At 52.8% G+C, this 19,225-nt stretch overlaps 1 protein-coding gene across 2 annotated transcripts in view; it reads left to right on the forward strand.

Annotated features, from left to right (window-relative positions):
* Positions 1-3,936: 3,936 nt before the first annotated feature.
* Positions 3,937-19,225, forward strand: part of AKAP1 (A-kinase anchoring protein 1) — a 32,614-nt gene continuing 17,325 nt past the window's right edge. Inside the window, exons 1-2 of one of the 2 annotated variants that reach the window (XM_090025877.1) lie at positions 3,940-4,070; positions 17,273-17,482. The gene's annotated coding sequence lies outside the window, so the exon portion shown is untranslated. Of the gene's footprint in view, positions 4,071-17,272; positions 17,483-19,225 lie in introns of both variants that reach the window. The other variant, XM_090025878.1, reaches the window with a different exon arrangement.

A 19,225-nucleotide genomic window follows, 5' to 3' on the forward strand; every position in this document is an offset into this window, starting at 1 on the left:
GTTGTGTTTATTCCCATTTCTCTTACTGTTCATGAAGGCTCCAAGACATCTGTTCCTTGACAGTAGGGGGGAATGAATTGCAAGTTTGCACCTTAAAGCATGCCACCTTTGAGAGCAACTCTCATTGCAATGACCCCTTACTTACTAGTTCTGCAGGCTTTCTATATTATTGGGGGCGCATGAGAACATGTCACTTCCAAGTCTCTCCATAAATGCAGGCCACACACCATATAGAGGCCAAAGCCATCTGTGCCTGGGTGCATCGTTTTATTAACACTGCAATGAACAGCAATCCAACATAAAGTCCCGCTCCCAGGCTAGGTTGCTCAACCCATGCATGCCCTGTGCCCCCTTTCACTTTCAAACTGGTAGGCTGCTCAGACTGCTGAATGACTTAGACCTTTGCATCTGTTTTCCCCAGCATACGGCAAGTCTAGCTTTGCCCATGTTCACAAATAAATGTGACCCTTAGACTCTTTTCATGCTATTAAGGCCTGATCTAATATATCCTTTTTACACAGAGCAATTGAAAGCTGAGTCAGTCCAGCTTTTCAGCACCTTCTGATAAAGATCAGTCTTTGTTGGCATAGTGCTACTAAGATCACAACTGGTAGATCCATTTAATGGCTGCCAGCAACATTTTATTGTTTACTGCCGCTTTCCTGACAGAGGGACGCTAGTAAGTGTTATCTCTTCACAGTACACTGCGGCATTTTTGTAGATATTGGTATCACTATTTCTATATGCCCATGGGAGCTGAGTCAGAGAGCATGTGATATACCATGAAACAAGGAGAGCCATACACAGATTAAGATGTTCACTTAGGTTAAGGTGTGAAGGAACCAAAAGGATCTTTGGATCTGCCCTCCTGCATAATGCACAGCAGGAATCCACCCAACCAATTCTGTATCAAGCCCACGATTTCTGTTTGAGCTAGAAGAGAGGTGCTCGACCTTTTGGCCCCCCAGGCCAGATGAGTGGTGCGGTGCTGGTCCATGGGCTGGGCCGAGCCCCACAGGGCCTTGGTTGTCTTCTGCATGGCGGGATAGGGCCATGAGGTCTGGTGCTGACCCTGTAGACTGGGATAGGCACCACCCCTAGCGGTCCATGCTGTGCCTCCATGCAAGAGTACAGGGGCATAGTATCGTAGAAAAGTTGGGCTGGCAGGGACCTCCACAGGTCACCCAGTCCAGCCCTTGCCCGAGGGAGGCTCATAAACCATCCCATATAACCATAATCTAAACCAAATAAAATCCCTTAGCAAGCCGAACCTGGCCTGCGGGCCATATTTTGCCTACCCCGATCTGAACTACATGAGACGACCCTCAACTATGCCGCTACACCACTCCTTCCCTGCCACCAAATTTTGGGTTTGTGGAGAGCCCCATAGGCTGGGTGACGCTGCACCAGGAGCCGGATCTAGCCCACGGGCTGAGCACCCCTGAGCTGAACGTGTCTGCGAGGAGACGGATCTATATTTTGATTCCAGGAGATACACGCCAGGGCTGTGACCTCCAGCCTTCCCGGCAGTGGCTTGTGCTCAGACCACACTTTTGCCTCTACGTTTTCAATGTAGTGTCATTTTCCTCTCATCTTGAAAGCCTTTGAAAGGAAAAAGATGGCTTTGTTGCCCTGGATGTTACTGGTATAACGGGACATTACTTAATGGAAACAAACTGACCTGAAGCTAAAAGAAGTCAAACCAACAAACTAACGTTATTGCCGTTTAACTCTTAGGTGGTGCTTTACATACCCTGAACCCAAAAGCATTTGACAGAGGAGTGGGGCCTCTACCTTTTCTTCCTACAAAGAAAACTAAAACAGAGAGAAGTGACTTGCCCAAGGTCAGACAGGGCAAACCTAGCAGCAGGACCCTGATCTGACCACTGTTTTGGCATGATAAGACAGTGAGCCACGCTGCTTTTGCAGCATCACATGCAGCAATCCCCACAGGGTTGTTGCGGGTCATTATTGTTATTATTATTAAAATGTATTCCAGTCTCAGTCCAAATCCAAGAGCCAATTAAATCCCCAAAGCTCAGTAACCCTGTCTATAAGTATTCACAGGCCATAGATCTTCAACCAGGCCAGAATCCTACATGCAAGTCCCAGACCTAGAGGCCTGGGAGCTCAGGGGCTCCCCGTATCCAGGCCCATTATACCGGATCTTAGACAAGAGGCTAAGCAGCCATCCTCACGTGCTTTTCTCCCTGTGGAGATCCTTTACAGATGACAGTCAGCATGTCACCGCTGTTTAAATACACTCAGCGCCAGGGGGAAATGCCGCCATTCTGTCCCCGCGCAACGTATCACCGCGGGCGGGTTAGGAAAGGAAAAGGGAGTGTGCATCCTTCTGCAGTACAGGGCCTGGCCACGCCAAGTACTGGCTTGCTGAACATGGATTTTCCTTTGAGGTTTCCCTTACTCCTCCCACGGAGCCTGCTGAGAGCGGGGAACTAGATGCTGCAACTCTGACTTCCCCAAGCAGCAGCTGGCAGGCATGTCGCAGCCGAAAGCTTTGTACAAGGTGCCAAGATGTTGCTGATCGCTCCTGCAGTAGGGACCGGCTTGGTATCAGGACTAGAGGGTGACTTGACCCATGGCTCAGATCAGTGATTCTGATCCAGGACGCCACGAGATCCTTTCCAGTGAAAAGCCGCGTGATGTCAGCACTGTCGCGTGTGTGCAGACCTGATTCATAGGATTGCTCTTCTCAGGCAGGAAGAAGTTAAAAGGCAGTTTGAAAAACCATCTACAAACTGGACAGTGTTAAGTACGGTTTGAGCCGGGCCTACAGATCCTTAGCTCAGGACCTGGAGTCACTTGGGTGACCCTCCCTTACCCTCCTCTACAGGTTACAGTATTATACAGCTCACAATTGTTACAGATACTTGTAACCCGTGGAGTTATAATACTTGCAACTCTACAGGTTACAAGTATTATACAGTTAACTGCATGATTCGTGCAGACTGCCTAACATTGCCTGTGCAAAGTACCTATCACGCCATAAAAAAGCGCATCCACCAATGAAGTTAGAGCTGGAAAGCATGCAATAACTTCCCAGCGGGTTCCTATGCAGCTTTGATTTGCACCGTTTGCAGGGTCTGTGGGTTTACTGCTGGTTCGCACCAGCCCCTTCGCCGCTCTCTCTTCTCCTCCTTCCCTTGTCTTTTGTGTCCTAATTTCACCCCGCTCCTCCTCCTCTTTGCGCAGCCCTTACGCCACATCTAACGAAGCCGACTCGCGTTCAGGAAAGCACGCGCTCTCCCGCTCTCTAGTTACGGCATTTACGTGAATCCCTGAGTCTAACCTATTTATACGACCCCGACTCTTAAGACGAACCCCCAGGATCGAGACTCTGGGTCCGGAAAGGAGATCCGTTCGCGAGACTCGTCCCGGGGCGCCGGTCGTAGCCGCGTTGGACGCGGTCGATCCTATCCGATTCCCCCGAAGACCCTTGTCTGCCTCAACTCCCCCACACAGAGAAGCTCATTACGTGGGGGAAGCTTGAATCTAAGACGAACCCCCAATAATTAGAGTCTATATATGAAAAACTGATAAATCTGCTAGAATCTTCCATGTAGCGAATCTAATGGGGGGGGGGGGGCGCCTTTAAGTCATGTCTCCGTCCTCATGGCAACCCTCCCGCGGCCCCCGCCTCGGGCGCAGGGCAAGGGCAAAGCGGGGGTGGGCGAAGGGCGGACATGAAGCACCCCGCCCCCGGTAAATGGGGTCGTCTTGCAATCGAGTAAATGACATTTGCCCTCGCGGGGTGGTGCTGGGGGGCATGGGGGGGGGGGGGCCCAGTCCAACGGTGCCAGGAGACGGGCGGTGCGGGGCGCATGCGCAAACGCTCCCCTCCACCCCCCCCCCGCGCGCGCCCAGCTCGGCGGGGGCGGGCCCGAGTCTCGCGCGAGGCGGCGGTCTCGCGAGAGGGGCGGGGCGAGCGGAACCTTGTGCCGCGGGCGAATGTCTCAGAGTTCGGCGGGGCTCGGCCGGGCGGCACGTGGGCACGGAGCGGGGGCGGGGCGCGGTGCGGCACGGCACGGGGGAAGAGCACCGCACGGACCGTGAGTACCGCCGCCGGGGCAGGGATTGCGCCGCCTCCCCCCTCCCTCCCCACCGCCGCCGGCGCTGGGGGCGGTCAAGGTCACGATCGCCACCCCCACCCCCCCGCACCCATCCCCGCCTGCTTTGGCTGCGGGAGCACGAGCTAAGTGAGCCCCCTTGCCCGCCCTCTGGGGGGGGGCTCCTCCTGGCCCCCCAGAGCCGCAGCAAGTCGTGGGGGTCCCCCTCCCCCAGGCTCCCCCGGAAAGCAGCGGGCCCAGGTGTCCCTGGTGGATGCTCAGCCCAGGCGGCGGCGTGCGAACGGGTCCTTCGTGGAGGGAATCGCGTTGCAGGGGTGATGCAACCCCACCGAACCCCGGGTCTGCGCGAGTAAGGACTCGCCCGCGTTTGCGCGGCGCGGGCAGGACGGCACCCTCCGGGCGCCCGCACGCCGATCAGCCAGCGCCTCTCGCGTCCTCGCACCACCTCTGCCTCTCCCGAAGGCTGGCGTAACGTGCAAGGCCGGCTCGGCAACCCTCGATTAACGCGGCTGCCCGGGAGAGTTGTTTCGTTCAAGTTGAACTTGTGTCAGCGGGAGCCGGTTGCCCGGGCCGGTAGCGACCCATGACGGAGCTCGCTCGGAGCTGTGGGCGTGCAGTGAGGGGTGTGCGAGAGGTGCGCTTGGGGCCCCTCTTTTCGTGGGTGCTTTGCTATCGGATAACCTAGATCACGCGTCTCTCTGCCGGCCACGTGTTCAGGAGGACCGGAGGGCACCAGAGTGATGGTAGCGCTGACTTCTCACCGCTGCAAGGGCCAGCCTGGCTTGTGTGGAAGGAGTTGGGCATGCTGATGTCTAGCCGGTGTTATCAAAAGGCCTGTGGACTTTGCTTCTGGTGAAAGGAAAGGACCTGTTGCTGGGGAAAGTGATGGCAAAAGAGGCTAACTTCACGTCTCCTGTTTGTTTTGCGTCTGTGAATCATCTACTCCGAGCCCCGGCCGCAGGAGCTGGGGCGGTGAAATGGGAAGGAGAGAGCATGTGACCACCTGGAGCTTGGTACAGCTGCTCCGTGAGGCAGCGTGCCTTGTCCTCCGCGGAGAAGGGGTCCGAGCAGCGCAGGGCTTGGGAGCCACTTGGCCGCTGTGTGACCTTGAGCAAATCTCTTGCTCTTTGTCCCCTAGCTGAGCCATTTGTATAATGGGTGAAATACCTGTTGGGGCGGCTGCTACACCTGTGCTCTTCGTGCTTTTCAGTCAGTGAACTTCAGGCACTTCCAAGTGTTTTATTTTATTTATTTTTTTTTTACTTACAAGCTCCTCAGGCTCGTATGCAAATCGCTGAAGCGTGGTTGTAGTTGAATAACTGACTCGCGTTTAGGTCCCAGTCCAGTGCCAAATTCAGCGCAGGTTCAACAGATCAAACCCCAGTGACCGCCTGCACGGTCTTCGTTGCTGGCTGGCTGAAGCGCGGTCACAAGCCCCTCCGCTCCTTGCTGTGCATCGAGACTTCCTATCCCGGCACCAAAATGCCGGCTCCCCCCACTTCCTTGTCTGGTGCGGTGTTGCCGAGTGCTTGTGAAAATCCTTGTGCTCCTTCACTGCTTGCGGGAGGAGCTGGCTCGATGGCCCCGCAGGCTGGGATCCGTCATCTCGGCATGGATAGGAGCAGAGCATGCTGCCTTTAACCGCTCGGCGTCATCCAGGTTGTGAAGCCACCTTGGTCTCCTGATCCGGGCTGCCGCAGGTGTCTGCCCCAGCTGCCAGCGTGCTGGCCGGTTGGATTGCAAGCTTTTGATCCAGGCCTTGTAGCTCGTTCGGCACCTAGGCTGCGGCCTGCCAGTGCTGCACGCGATCCAGGTGTGCCGGTGCTTTGCAAACCTCTCGAAGGCATTTTATTCAGGGTTACAGCCCCAGCCCAGCTTCTTTGCTTGAATGTTTTAAAGATTTAAGCTGCGTGTAGGGTGGTGGGGGGAAGTTGAGATGCATGGACTGTAGTGGAGCATAAGTGTTTTATTGGTACTAAGTGATGTCCGTGTAGGATTTGACAGTGGATGCAGCTGTAGGCATACAGATGTTGCAGATGACTTTCAACTCTAGCCCTGTTTTATTCAAGGTTACAGTTGCAGGGCTTTGATTTGTTTTAAGCTCTGTTGTATGGCTGCAAATGCAACAGTTTTCTTACTTTAGCTAGTGTGCCCTCTTCTTAAAGCAGTTACAAGTTATTTTTGCTCAGAGCCTGAGTGTGAAACTTTGAGAAGTGTCCAAGGCCTCATTGAAATCTGTAGGATTTGGGCACCGTAGTGGCTTTGTGGGTCTGACCTTAAGGCTCAGAGTCACTGAAGTGCTTGAATCCCTTCTGCGAATGGGAACTTGGGGGGAAGGTTACCTTCAAGGAGGTCCTTTGAAAGCAGGTACTGCTTAATGGCAGGGTTTCTGTGAGAGGAACACAAACGTTGTTTAATGCCACAGCCCTATTTATCTGGAGCTCTGATCGTCCCGGTGCCCTTCGCTGCTGTAAGCCCTACACTTATTAGGGTAATTTAGCTGTCTGTGAAGCTCTTGAATAAGCAGATGTGTGTTGCCCTTTGAAATGCTCTTTTCAATCGATAGAAGTAATGAAACACTTAAATGGTTAACAGGGACTCCTTGATTTCCTATTTAAAAACTGATTTTAATGGTGAGCATTTCTCTCCCTCTATATACATACAGCCAAATATCTTGTCGGAAGCAACTGGTCATCTCAGATGCCTTTTAAAGCGTCTAGGTTTTGTGAGGGCCAGTGCTTGCTATTTCTAAAGAGATGAAGCATAATTTTAGGTAATGAATCCAGAATCTGCTCTGCCTCGAAACTGCAAGCTGTGTCTGACTGTCCAGGCTGTGTTTGTATGTGGGTTTTGAATGCCTTAAAAAAGGCTTTCTTGTGCTCCGTGATGTGGGTTTCATGTTTTCCCCCGCCTCTGCCACATCAAAATTGCCTACCATTGCTAGAAGTCAGATGAGGACTTCTGGACCATGCCTTGTGGTTTGTGGTTAGACATTGTCTTCACTTCCTCAAAGAAGAAACGGATCTCTCCCTCTGAGGAGCTTGCATGGGAAGTTTCTTTAATCTCTCTAACCACCTGGCAGTAAGGTGGAGAGATTTGTCGTCTGTGACCACTGAATTTGTGATTTCCAGTGTATAAATAGCAGCTGTTGCTGGAGAGGCCTTGTGATCCGTGCGCCGCTTGTGCAGGGCCTCAGCTTTCCAGAGATGACATTTTGTGAACTGGCAGCTCGGGAGAGCCCAGAACGTGCTCAAGAGAGTGAAAGTGTTGCCATCCAGGCATGCTCGCCGTGTGCTGCTTCCCTTCCTTTTTAATGCGAACCTTTCAGTTCACCTTGAGCATAACTGAGCTTCATTGCAACCATGCTGTTGACCTCGGTGGGGGACGGATCATCCTTTAGCAGGTGTGCTGGGCGCCCTTGCTTCCTGCAAGGCAGGAGGGGGGTGTGATGCTAACACCGCAGCCCGGGGTTCAAGAGGTCCGTTTCTCTTCGTGGAGCTGCTACGGGTGTCCCGTGTGCTCTTGGCACAAGGAGAGGAAGCGGCTTGCCTCAGTTTCCCCCCCCCCTTTTTTAAATGACTGTTTAATATTGCTTCTCTTTTTGTCTTATGTAGACTGCAAGCTTTTCAAGACCAACTAGGCCTCTCCCACAGTTGGGATGTCGTAGTTTCTCATATATAACCTATACCTCTCCTCCAAAGCCCACCCCCACTTTTGGGGGGTGTGCTTTAAGTAGGGAGGCTGTTTTCTTCACTGGAAAAGCAAGCCTGGAGATGGCGGATGTGCATGTCAGGCAGCTGCCAAGAGGGTGGAGTCCTTTGTTACCCCCCTCAATCATAGTTATTTGCTGTGCCTGAAGCAGCAAGTGAGGCTTGCAGTGTGGAAACACTTTCTATTAACTTAAAAGAACTTCTCGTGGTAAAGAGTTTTAACAACAGCCTTGCTGCTGCCCTTACGAAGGTGTAATGCACAGTAAGTCCTCTTAGAAATGTGGCATCCAGAAAGTGTGGCAGCTTAGGAGACGGTCTGGATAAGGTGGCTGGCATCAAGAAGTTTCTGGTGCACCCCAGGTTCCCGGGAGGATGTGTTGCATGTCTCGCAGTTGCTGGTGGCTCCAGTAAAAGCCCCTCCCCCCCTTTAAATTCTACCTTCCAAAAACAGCGTTTGTTATTTAGGGGTGTTGTATGTGAAAAACCGTGGTGGTACCTAGTGCAGGGAGATCCCTGTCTGCATTGGGACTTGTAGGTGCCGTTGCAATCAAAGCCGACGTGTCCCCGGTTGATGTATAGCACAGCTTCCTGCAAAGTCTCTGCTCCGTTGTCACCGCTGCATCATTCAGCGCAAGCCCCAAACTCTGTGTTGGATCCTGAGACCTTTGCTCCCTCTGCTGAACTTAAAACGTAGAAAATGCACTTAGGCTTTCACAGGCACTCGGGTTTGGTTTTGTTTCTTTTTGTCCGCTCCTGTGGCGGGCTCTCGCAGGGCCAGGCACGACTCTAGAAAAACACTGCTTCTAATCTTTTTCTCTTCTGCGCGGGCTTGGTTCAGTCTTTGTTTCCAGGAGCTGTTTATCAAGGACTTGTTGCAGGGTAAAATCAGCTGAGTAGCTGTTGGTATCTGTAAAGAGCAGGACCTACGTGCCCATTAATATTGCCACTTGTGACAAAGCCCTCCCTCGGAGGGGGCTGGTGCTCTGCCGCCTCCTACCTACATGCTCCAATTAGTCCGCCTTTATTTGCACATTGAGGCAAAGTAAGCTGAAGCAGTGGCCACTTTTTGTCCCCGAATTTGCGTTTGGCTTATCTGTACAGAGGCAGGCACCGTTCGCGTCGGCTGCCTGCCTCGAAACGCCGGTTGCTTTTTGCTAGGTCTCGTTTCCTAGCTAAGCACGACAGGCCTGGCTGACTGTCTGAACCAGCATCTGTTGAAGCGGCTGGTGAAGCTGCTGTTGCTTCCAGCAGCGCCAGACAGCACTGAAGCACTAGATGTACCTAGTACCCATGACTGTGCTCTAGAAACAGGCTCTTCTTGTTTCCTCGCCGCTTGGAGGAGGAGTGGGAAGAAGTTGGAGGCCAGGAATTGTCAGGTATGTTAGTTGATCACAGATTTTAAAAGTTGCTTGCCATTGGCCATGTGCAGAGGGCTGCCTGGGCACCTACACATTAAAAGGGCATCTCTTTATTTCATGGTCGGGAAACCCTGGGAAGGGCGGTAACTGGAGCTTGCTGTTCGGCCTTTCTAGGTCTGGCATCTCCCAGTTGGGGCATCTCGGTGCACCTGAGCTACTCTGCATTCAAGGCCATTCCCCTGGGCTTCTTCAGGACACGGGGAAAGCAGGGCTTCAGCGACTGCCTGCCTGCTGTCCTTGCAATGCACCCCTTGCTTGGCCAGCTTGCAATGCTGAAGGTAGTTAGTTGTTCGTGGGCTCCTGCAGGGTGGTTATGCGTTAGTACGTCCTCCGTGCGGGGTCTAAACCAAAGCGGCTGGCAAGCTAGTGCCTTGAATTTAGGAGGCACCTTTCCACTACTTCCCAAAAGTGCACACCTGTTGCAAGGGCTTAATCTTCTAAATACAGCGGCGCTGGGCAAAGCGATGAGATCTTGTCGTTCCTTGCGAGTGCCAGATTCATTAGGGGCCAGCAGCTGAGCTGGGGGCATTGTAAATAATGAAGTGCCTGGGGTGAGAAGGTAATAGGATATAGAGAGCAAGCTGGAGCTAGACCATATGATAGGGTTAATGCTAATGAGAGTGTGTGACCTGTGGAGTTGTTGCATTGCAGGAGGAGGGGGCTCGGTAGCGTGCATCAACCCCAAGCCTCCGCATAGTAGCGAGTTGGTGAGGAAAGCGTTACGGTCCGAGTGGCTATTTGCATGTTGGAAGTTTTTCAGGCTGGTGCCTGTTTAAAGACACCTGGAGCAAAGCTGTGTGGATGCTTCACTTCACACCCTCCCTTTCAGACGACCTGTTTAAAAAAAACAGCCCCGAGCCCTTCTGGCCTGGGAGTGGCGCGTAGTCCTAGTCCTGCTGGTGCCACGTTCACGTCTCGTGCCAGGAGCCAGCATCATGGTCCACGCTCGCTGCAAAAGGAAACAGTACTAGTAAAATATGTTGCTTTGGCATAGCTCATTCAGACGGGGAGGAAAGGCATGTGGCACGGCGTGATGAGCAGCTTGCCTTCGGCCGCAGGGTGCGTCCTGGTGCGGCAGTGAAAACGCAGAGTGATGTTGAGGGCCCTGGAGTCTGGCTCCTGCTCCGCAGCTGGCCGAGCGCAACGCCTGCCTGGCTTCTCCAGTGCTTTGCCTCTGTTTATGCTGCTGCAAAATGGGTCTAAGTTCTGAAGTACATGAAGTGTTTTCGGGGGTCAGCTCCTCCTGTCAGAAGGAGGGAGCACGCACGCGGGGTTGGGGTGTGCTGGGGACTCTTCTTGGCATCCTGCGTGCTCCTGTTGGCACTGCTGTAGCAGGCTACTCTGAGGGTTTGGCAGAAGAGGCTTCCTCGAGACTGCCGATCTGGCATCCCTGTTCTGCCAGCATCTAGATGCGAGGATGGCGGGGGGCGAGAGCTCGCAGAGTGGGCATCGTGGGTGTTTTACAGCATTTCAGGCTTCTGAAGTTAACTCTCTGAATTGCTCAGTGGTGGTTCATGAAAACACAAAAGCTAATCTAATATACTGTCTTTCCAAAGTCTCCCACTCCGAGTCTTCTCTTTCTTTTCCCTGGACTTTTTTATAACTATTGACTCACTCCTGAGAGCTCACAACTTGTGAGTGTGCTTTAATTGTACGTAGGAGGGATGTCCTGGCAGAACAAGGGCGGCGTTTCTGAACGGTGGATCTCCTGCACGCTTAGGGGCTCGGAGAGTAGGTTTAATTTAATGCAACGTCGGAGTCCCGCTTGCCTTGACACCCTTGCCCTTCCCTGCCACCTGTCCTCGGGCCACTTTCTGCCCCGGGTAGGACTCCTCCTTCTCCCGTGGCGGCGCCGTGGTTGTCTGAAAACGGAGAAGGCCAGGCAAGGACTGGAATATGAAGGCAGCCCACACGTCCGTCACGTGCACGCGGAGGGCTTGCTATGAACGTCCACCTCTGCTTTTATCTTCCAGGGTGGCTGCCTTGCACTGAAGTCAGCCTGGTGTAGGGGACTCCTTTGGGCAAGCCTTTCCAATAGGTCATCTCATCTGAATTGCTTATTACAGAGGGGCTTTGAGTCCTCCTGGCTGCTATTGGGTTTTGTCCTCTCCTGTTCCTGCCTGGCTTATAAGGCAGAGCATTTGCTATTGGCTATTTTTAGCGTGGAAAGTTTTTTGAGGGGCCACGTGACCCAGCTGAGTTTGAACTGTGCCAGGCCCAGCCAGCACTCCTGCACCCAGGTGGTATTATTTCCTTAGCGCTGTATTCGCTCTCTCCAACTTGGCTGTATAACGATGCAGCTTATAAGGAGGCAGCAGAGCCTCGCTCTTGAAGCGTGGGCCTCGATCAGGACGGCGGACTGTGCTTCCAGTTTGTCTGCTGACTTGCTCTGTGGCCCTTTTTAAGTCACTCCCTCCGTGCCTCAGTTTCCCTGCCTGGAGCACGGTACCCTCACTCCCTCCGTGCCTCAGTTTCCCTGCCTGGAGCACGGTATCCTAAAATGCTTTGATGGGAGCAACTCCTCCTGTGGTTGCGAGGTGGGGAGCCAGCAGAGCTGAAGTGAAGCACCAGCTACCCCCTCCCTGCCATGGTACCTGCAATAGCAGCAGACCGAACTCGGCTGGGCTGGAGATCGCTTGGCTGCGCTGTGTCCGTCCGCTCCAAGTCTATGGAGTGACACCTCTCAAAAGCACAAATGGTGACCGACTGTACAGCCGAGGAGGCTGGTTGTGGGATGTTTTGGAAATCGGCTGGAACAGATGCTTGCTGGGCTTGTTTCTGGATCCCAAGCGCTGGGATCCTTGGCCTGCCTGTAAACCTTGTGCTGTTTAACATTTGTAGCCTTATAAGGATCTGTACGCTGAAGGGTTGTTTGCCCTGGCAAGGGAACAAGCCGGCTCGAAACATTGATCGTGTCCGAGACCCTAATGCAAACAAGTGGAATGAGTTTTGTGTCCTCGACTTCCTCGAAGGCAGGCCAGTGCTGCTTTACGCTTGCCTTGCCCAAGCCTGTGGCTCCTGTTCAGGCAAAGATCCTGTAGTAATTGCTGAGTAAAGACCAGAAGAGTTGGCCCTAACTCCCCTCCTGATGTTGCAAAAGACCCGAGTTTGGGGACATCTAGCAGGGTGCAGTCTGGGGACTCTCTTGTGTGATGCGGCTCTCGAGCGTACCCTATGGTACCGTGCACCGACGACGTCCCGGCCTCCAAATCTGCGAGCAGAAGGAACAGCCGAAATATCTCCACCCCCCCACACACACACACTCGGTGGTGGCCGACATGTATACAATGCTTGTCCATGATTCATGTCAGCAGCACTGACTCAGTTTTATTTCTGGCACTGATTTCTGCTGGGGCCTCTCTTCTGGGAAGTGGGACTTCTGGTGTCCAGATCTGGTTTTGAAAGAGCGGACAAAAACTGAAACCGACTGCCTTGGATCCGTTGAAGCCTCTGGCATTCGTTCGGGAGCATTTCCCGTGCTGGCTTGTTCTGTCGGATGAGGCTCCGTCAAGTGCGGTAGGGAGGCCGAGGGCCTTGCATGCGCTGATCTGAAGCTGGCAGTGAACTCCTGAGCCCCTTCCTTCTCTGTGCTCCCGTAATGCAGTCTCCTCTGACCTCCTGAAATGTCTGTGGGATTAATAAAAACCCTGTCCCTGTCGAGCTCAGCTGCACAGGAAAATACTCGTGGCCTTTGGGGATGGGCAGGCAAGGGAAAGGCAGATGCGTGGCGCTGCATGTTCCCTGCAGCAGCTTAATGGCCCTGTCTTGCTGAGCAAGTGAAAGTGAGCTTTCTAGGCATGATCGCGGGAATACTGAATTTGGGGTACTGCTACGTGTCCCCAGATTCGGCGTGCAACAGGTCGTTTGCAACTTTAGGACACTGAATCCTCCTTTTGGCTTCTCTTTTTAAAGTGGCATCTCCATCACCTCCCCTTGAGTCCTGTTCCTAGTTATGTAAAATGAGTGGGCCTGTGGAGGGGCCCTTGGCCCCATCTGGCCTGTGGCACAGCTGGCCCCCCCAGGTATGCAGTGGGGCTGGGGTGGCTCCGTGACTGGACTCTGTTTGTAGGAGTCCTTCCAGCTGTTGCTGGTCCTAGTCCCACGGAGAGTGGCGGGGAGCCACGTGCACAGCGAGCCACCTGCCCACGCTGAGCAGCGCTTGCAACCAGGCAAAAGCCATTGCTCGGTGCAGGGGAAAAGCATCTGCCTCCCTCGTTTCCCCCTCTTGCTGCCCGGGCTGCGTCCCCTCTCCACCGCTGTCGCTACCTCCGTCAGCGTGGCCTCCGGGCTGCCTAGCGCGGTAGTGGGGAGGAGGTGTGGGGCGCGTGGGCCCTGGCCTGTTGCAGGGGGAGTGAGGGGGCAAATAATTGCCCGCTTCTGGTGTAAAACCACTGGTTTCTATGCAATTCCCTGGATGCTGAGCAAAACTTAGCATCTTCCTCCTTCTTTAACTCCTATTTAGTGGGCCTGGGGGTGGCTGTTTGCTGCCATTAGTGGCATGAAACTAAACCATGGCATTTGGGGAAGGATATTGACTGAGGAGTTAAGATCTGAAGTTTACTTAAAAGGCAGAAATAATGCACTGAAGCACGTGGCTTATTCCTAAGTGTTTGACCAAGCCTCAGGTCTGGGATTTTCCCCTGTCACCAAGCAGTGCAGACTTGCATGGCGCTATTGTTTCGGTGCAGTTGGTCCCACTTCATAGGCAGTCGGACAATAATAGGGCTGTGTGTTTAATCAGGGATGCTTGCTGCAAACGGGCGTGTGTGAGCTGATGAGTGCGTGTTAATTTGGGTTTGTGGCATGCCAATGAAACGGCTCGTGGGGCGGTTCTACATTAATTATAACACACGACTTCGGCGCACAGCAAGCGAACGTTGGAGACGGCTCACAATGCACTATTGTACTGCGCGGCATACATCCGGACCTCTTCCGCTAGGAATGTGCAGCCTTCGGTTTTCAGTGGCCTTCGTAAGGATTAAAAGCCTTGACTTCCGTGCTTTAAACAAATCCTGAGCCTCTAACTTGAGCTCGTGGCATAAGATGAGATTTAAATTTTGGTTAATTGGTGCATTGCATCTTCAAAGCCGCTCCCAGATTACCTAATACAACTGTTGCCAAACGGCTGTTTCTTTGCTTGCTCTTTTCCCCTAAATGAGGGTTCGGGCTCTTCGTTGGCTGGATCCAGCGTTTGCAGCAGAGGAAATTATTATGCAAGTGCTGCTTTTGTTTGTTGTTACCTTAAGTAATGGCGTGGAGGGGAAGTTGTGCTCCCCTGGTGACTCAGTGGTCGAGAATAAAAGCGGGCCTAGCTGACTCGGTTGTTCCTCCCTCCCAGCTGCCTCCACGGGACAATGCAATCTGCACTGAGCAGCAAAGGCGGAGATTACGCAGCAGGTGAAAACTTATGTGCTTCTGTTTGCAAGCATGGACTTTCACATGGTGGTAAGTGTCTACTTTTTGGGGGGATGGGGTGGTTAGGCGACCAGCCTCCATCAAATAAATAATTCTCTCCCAACCTGAGGCACCTTAAATGGCCCGTTAGTGGGTATTCGGGACTTGCTGAATGGACTGTGCCCTTAGGGTGTCCCCTGCAGTGACTAGCCAGCGGGTGCCTACCTGGACAACACTTCACTTCCCAGCCCGAGTGCTGGCAGACACCTTTTGATGTCCCCGTCTTCCCTCCTTCATGAAACACTGCTCCTCCAGATTGGCCGTATAAAGCCATTAGCAAGCAGGTGCCGAGATGCTTTATAAACTCCTATAAAACCACCTTTGCTTCTGTTGCTCGCCGGCCGAGATCTCCTGGGATAAAAGCCCCCCTCTCTTCCATGGAGCCGTATCCAAGCCTTGCGTCCCGCCGTGCAGCCGGGGTAGCGGGCATCTGCGTTCCCGCTGCCAGGGGATGGGCTTTGTCGGTTAAGGAAGGGCACGTCTGCCCTGCCTTTACGCAACGCGAATGATGCTTGGAGGAGCGTGGCGGCAGGAAACCGCACCGGTGGTGAAAGGTCGGGAACGTTTCACAGTCCGGGGCCTCGTCTTCGGCAGCTGGACGGCGGAGAGTCCTGCTGAAGTCGGGGCAGGTGGAGGAAAACCCCAGGTTTCTTCAGGTCCGCCTCGTGGGAAAACTACCGCGACTCTTTGCCCTCTGGTGTACTGCAGCAATAGCTGCGGAGGGAGGGGTGCTTGGAAGTGGGGCAGGTGGCAGTCGTGGATCCATTACTGGTAATAGCATGCTGCCCCTCCGGGGGCTTGTGAAGTCACTGGAAAGAGGAAAGTTCCTGTCTGAGTGTCTCCCGTTTCCCTGTTGGCAGGTTACCCGGCAGCATTAGTATGGGAGAGCTGCCTCCCCATTTGAAACAGCAAAAGGGGCTGGAAAGAGGTTATGCTGCTGGGTGAAAACAAATGCAGGCAACTGTGCTCTACTCGGTCCAGGGAGAATTGCCCTAATGGCAACTTCAGAGCCTGCAGGGAGCGAGTGTGGCATGAGCGTTTCTAACCTGCAGCTCTGCCGCTGCAGTTCGCTGGGACTTTTTTTTAAAGCTGCTTGTGTTGACTCGGATTTGCAGCACTGTTTAATGTAACCAGGGCTGGAGGGAACCCGTTCTGCCCCGGAGGAGGAGAAGCGTAAGCAAAAGTGTCGGAGCGGGCAGCGGGGCGCTGGAGCCAGCCGAAAGGGCCGGTGACTGGATCTCTCTAAATATCTGCGATGTAATCTCGGCTCAGCAGCCTCGCGGCGGATGAGAGTGGGGGGGGGGGTATGATGCCCCTCCTCTGAATGCGGAGTGGATTAGCAACTCGCATGACCTTGAAATTTTGTTAACGTGCTGAAATTAATCCATAAAGGAGCCTGCCTTTCTCCGAGTCTCATTGTAATGTAAGGAGGAAGAAGCAAGCCTCCCTGCGGCATTTTGCTAATTTGTCTATTTATAGACCATGAAAGCGCCCGTGCCTGAGCCCCTCCAGCGTCGGGAGGTAGCTGTTTGTTAAAGTAGAGGAGCTGCGATTAAGTGATGCCGCGTGGAGCTCGGGAGAGATCTCCTTGTGCTGGACTCGAGCTGCGGTGCGTGTCGGTGCCTTGGCCCTGTACGGTGGAAATAGCTTAATGCTGGGAAAAGACTTGGGGCCCAATCCTGTTCCACTTGCTAAGCATCGCGGTGCAATTTATATTGCACCCTGTCGGAGTCGCTTAAAACAGCTAATGCATCTACTCCTGCCTGTCTTCGCCTCGAGGCGACGTGGGAAGCGGCAACAAGGAGGAGGATGCAGCCACGTTTTGCGCTGGCCACTGAGGCACGCGGTTGTGCGAAGGGCCAGGTCCTGCTTCACGTGACGGCTCTGGAGGCCGTTTCTTCGACCTGCTGCCCTGTGCTTTAAATATGACCTGCGGCGATTTGCCTTTTAGGCTTCAAAGGTAGCTGTTCCAGCTGTTGGCAGTCGCCGATGTTGCTAGTTAGTCAATTGTGATGGTGTCGCTCTCTTGGTGGCCTCGCCTGTTATACATGCCTCCTCCAAGCCGTGACGGCTGTGCCTCCTGGGGGCACTGGCAGCTGATTGTCTAAATCTGAGACCTAGAGGCAAGATATTGCTGCTTCTCAGACCCATAAATCCTGTTGGGACTGTGCTGTTGAGACCCATCCCTTGGTGATGCTATCAAGGCTGTCGTTTAGGTCAGTGCGAGGAAGGTCCACGGTAATCTAGACGTCACGGTGGCCAAGAGCAGCTTGCGTTGAGAAGTGTCGAAACTTGTTCAGCCTCCGTGGGCTGAAACGGGGTACTTAGTGGTACCCTAAATCTGTTGTGGCGTCAGCAAATAGCGTAGTGCGTAACTACACCGGATGCTAAAACTTTTCACTTGCTTTCCCCTGCCCTTGAACACGCTGCCTAGAAACGTTGACTTTCAAAGCACCGACTCTACCAACATGGAGCAAATCTGTTTGTGGCCCAACTTAGTCACAGGGCAAGCTGTAGGGAAATTCCTCTTAACCATGTATTATCAGCAGGATGCTTTGTAATGACACTGAAGCAATCTCTTGGCTTTTTACTCTTGCTGTAGGATCCAAGTGTTGACTCATGGAGCAGGAATAAGAGCACTCTGGCATCTGGCTTTTTTGTCCTGTATATTCGGCGTGTAATGCTGGTGAGAACAAACCCGTATGAGAAACTTGGGTCCCTTCTCGTGTGTTGGTTCCTGAAACGGTCTCGGTGCCAGGGTGGAGTAGTGGACCCCCTGCAAAGCTACAGTGAAACTACTCCAGGTTGCAAGGTACTTCCTCTTAAATTAACTTCATTTATGAGCGTCCACGAATGGCTGGTCTGTAACAGTGAAGCAGATGTTAACTTCTAGGGGAAAATACCTAGGGACTTCCATACTTTGAGCAGGGGGTTGGACTAGGTGACTTCCTGAGGTCTCTTCCAGTCCTTGTTGTCTGCGATTTCTGTACTGGATCAGACTAGTGGTTGTCTGTTTGGTGTCTTGTCCGATATTTAAGGTGCAAGAAACCAGTACTTCGGGGCTAGGGAATAACCTCCCTGTGGGGGAATATTTCGTCCCACACTGCACTGGAGATCGGCTGAAGCAATGCTGGCATCTTCTCTGGAGCTCTTGGCTTGGGGTGGTGCTCCTAGCACTTCCCCTGCACCGCGTAAATGGCAATAACACCTGCTTCGCGGTGGCTGCCGGGGCAGTGTGGGCCAGTACCATGGGCTTTGCTTCGTCACTCTGGATCCTGTTGGTCCAAGACTTTCCTCTTAAACAGCTGCAACTCAGGAGAAGGCAATGAACTAGCTGGTTAGTATTTCTGTGGCCTGCCTCCTCCAAGCAGCACGAGATTTTTTTTGAAATCCTCATCTTCCCATGGACTGTTTTTTATAGATAGCTTGCAGTAACAGATGCGTAATGAAAGGCTACCATGCCACTTTGCTCTACGGGATTTCTCTGATATTGCTGTACCCTGTACCCTACGCCAAACCTACTCTGTGTAACCAGACATTCGGGCTACGCAGACTGCACAGTGCTGGGGGTGGCTTGAAGTGGTTCTCCTGCGCTTAAAACCAGTTCCTAGAGTGCAGTGTAGTTTTGGCAATTACTCTAGTAACTGGTTTTAAGCGCAGGAGAACCACTTCAAGCCATCCCCAGCACTGTGCAGTCTGTCGCCTGCATGTATTTGGGTTTATCTTCTGGCTACACTTTGAAAATTCAAGTACGTGCATCCGTAAGTATGTGCTTGTAAATATTGCTCTTAATTTATTTCTAAGTATTTTACTTTTATATTCGATATTTTTTTTTCGTATTTATTTCTTGCGTGCATGAAGCCTCTGGCTTCTTTACTATTCATTCCATCTAGGAAGAGCACGCGCTAACTGCAGATGTTTCCTCAGCCTGCCAAGGGTATTTATACCCGAATGCTTGCAAAGAAGAATTTTTCCAACTACTTGAGTTGGCCTAATCAAAGAGATCAGATTTACCCAAAGAGCCTTTTCTGCCCATGTCCTTAGACCACCACGGCTACAACCTACACCCCTGTAAATATTGTTGTCGTTCATGTAGGGTTAGTAGACCGTTGCAGGGATCTTTCTAAGCACAAATGACCCAACTGCTGCTTGGAGCCAGTGGTCCTCTGTCAGTGGTACCTTTTTAACATCCTTCCCTAATAAAAGCAGTGCAGGTATCCTTGGTTGCATTGGGGCAGTCGGCTACCTGGCAGTGCATAAGTGTCGTACTTGTCTAATAGGGCAGATGCCACAGTGTCTTGGGTCGGTCTCTCCAAGAAGAAGAATTTGTCGTTAAATTTGCAACCCGATTCACCACTTCAGGACTCCCATTTTTATATAGCTGTGTTCTTTAGACAAGCAGCGAACTGAAAACAGATGGGGGAGAAGGGGGCTGGGAGGGGGGGCCAACATGTTAGTTTTGCCACCAATCTGCTTAGCTTGCAAATCGGTGATTAGTGCAAAGGACAGAAGGACTAGTAAATTCCTGGGAATACCAGGTTGGTGAATGGCAGGC

Source organism: Crocodylus siamensis, chromosome 13, assembly GCF_052110815.1.
Source record: "Crocodylus siamensis isolate JL-2025a chromosome 13, ASM5211081v1, whole genome shotgun sequence".
Lineage (NCBI taxonomy): Eukaryota > Metazoa > Chordata > Crocodylia > Crocodylidae > Crocodylus > Crocodylus siamensis.